The sequence below is a fragment of the Manis javanica genome, chromosome 2, assembly GCF_040802235.1.
Source record: "Manis javanica isolate MJ-LG chromosome 2, MJ_LKY, whole genome shotgun sequence".
NCBI lineage: Eukaryota > Metazoa > Chordata > Mammalia > Pholidota > Manidae > Manis > Manis javanica.
In genome coordinates, this window is record NC_133157.1 from 77,265,857 (window position 1) to 77,267,455 (window position 1,599).

A 1,599-nucleotide genomic window follows, 5' to 3' on the forward strand; every position below is an offset into this window, starting at 1 on the left:
AATTTTAATACTAGGTGCACACCACATGCCCTTGCTGCAAACTGCTTTTCTTGACAAGTTATGAAGTAGTTCAAGGAGGTATGGTTAAGGCTGTATTACTGAATGGTGCTGGTAAATACTACACAAATTTTTTGTCATGTTGCAACCTTTGTTTACAATTTAGTGACTGCTCTTGTAGCATCAGCAACAATGACAACATTATTAGATTTGGTTTTTTTAAACTATGATTTAGCAGCAACTGAAGTTCCCAATTTTAATCCCTTGGCAGCGAGATCCAAGTTCCTTCGTTAGCACATTAGCACCTAAGTGTCAAGGGGTTTAACAACCAGCACAAAAGATCACTGCCCTTCTGACTGCAGCATTTGGCAGAATTGAAAGGAAAGGAAGTTGTGCTACATGTTGAAGGGATTGTGGGCAACAGAAAGAAGACACCAGGAGAAGATAAAATGCCACATGAAGTCTTCATAGTCTTGTACATACCCTCCATCATAACCACCATAATCTGCCAGATCACCCTGTATGGTGGCCTTTAACCCCCTTCCGGGAACCACACCTTTCTTCTTCTTTATGGCTTTGCTTTGCTTTGCTTTGCTTGTTTCTGTTTTTCACTGCAAAGCACAGTCAATGAATTGGTAATTTTTTCAGGCTATCAATTTCCAATGAAATACACCCATCTCGAACTAAGGCTTCCAAAAAACTGGCATAATATAATGAGTTTTCATATTGTGTAATATTGTCTTTTAGTAACTTTCCAAATTCTGTGGTCATCTCTTGAAGATGGGTTCATAGCATCTATTCCACAAACTGTATTATTAACAGCAAAAGTTTCTTTTGCTAATTCAATGTCTGACTCCTGTAATTTCTTTAGCCGCACTTCATCTGCTAATTGTTCTTCTGGTGTTAGCACTTAAGGTTCTTCAAGTTCATCTAACCTTTTTAATTTCTTCTTGTCTTCTCTTCTGTTGCCGCTCTTTCTCTTTTATCTTCTCTGCTAATTTTTTCTTTTCTGAAACTTTTACTTGGTTTTACTTCTACTTCCTCTTTTTTCCCCTCATCATCGTCATCCCAGTTATCCTTGACGTCCCCGTCCTCGTCCGCCGCCCCCCACCTTCCGCACCAGGTCTTCCACAGAGAACGTGACCACGCCTCAGGAGTTGGGGTACACCACCGCTGCCGCCACCGCCATCCTGGGCCGGGTGTGAGCGCGTGTGCAGAGAGGATGAGCCTAGAGTCAGCGCGGGGGAGATGAGTCGCTGGATTTGCTCTCAATGGCTGGGACTGTGGCTCCAGGTGCATTAAATTTAAATTTAAATTTAAAACCAGCTGTTTCCCTCCATGAATTTGTAATTAAAATGACAGTAATCAAAGCAAAGAAATTCTGAAAACTGAAAATACACCTCAGATGATCTCTTACTGACAAAATGTGCATTGGGATAGGTGAAATTCATAACCTTCAACTGAGAACCTTACTCAGTTGATTTAAAGAGTTGGAAGTGCCTATTCTGCTGAGCTGGCCACACTCCATGAACATCTCTTACCATGCTGCATGGCACAAAAAAAAAGAAGAGAGATCTTTTCTTTATTCTAATGTTTTAAACT

General features: G+C 40.8%; 1 pseudogene; it reads right to left on the minus strand.

The window, feature by feature from the left end:
* Positions 1-370: 370 nt before the first annotated feature.
* LOC140845517 (eukaryotic translation initiation factor 3 subunit J pseudogene) lies at positions 371-1,296 on the minus strand (annotated as a pseudogene).
* Positions 1,297-1,599: the final 303 nt, after the last annotated feature.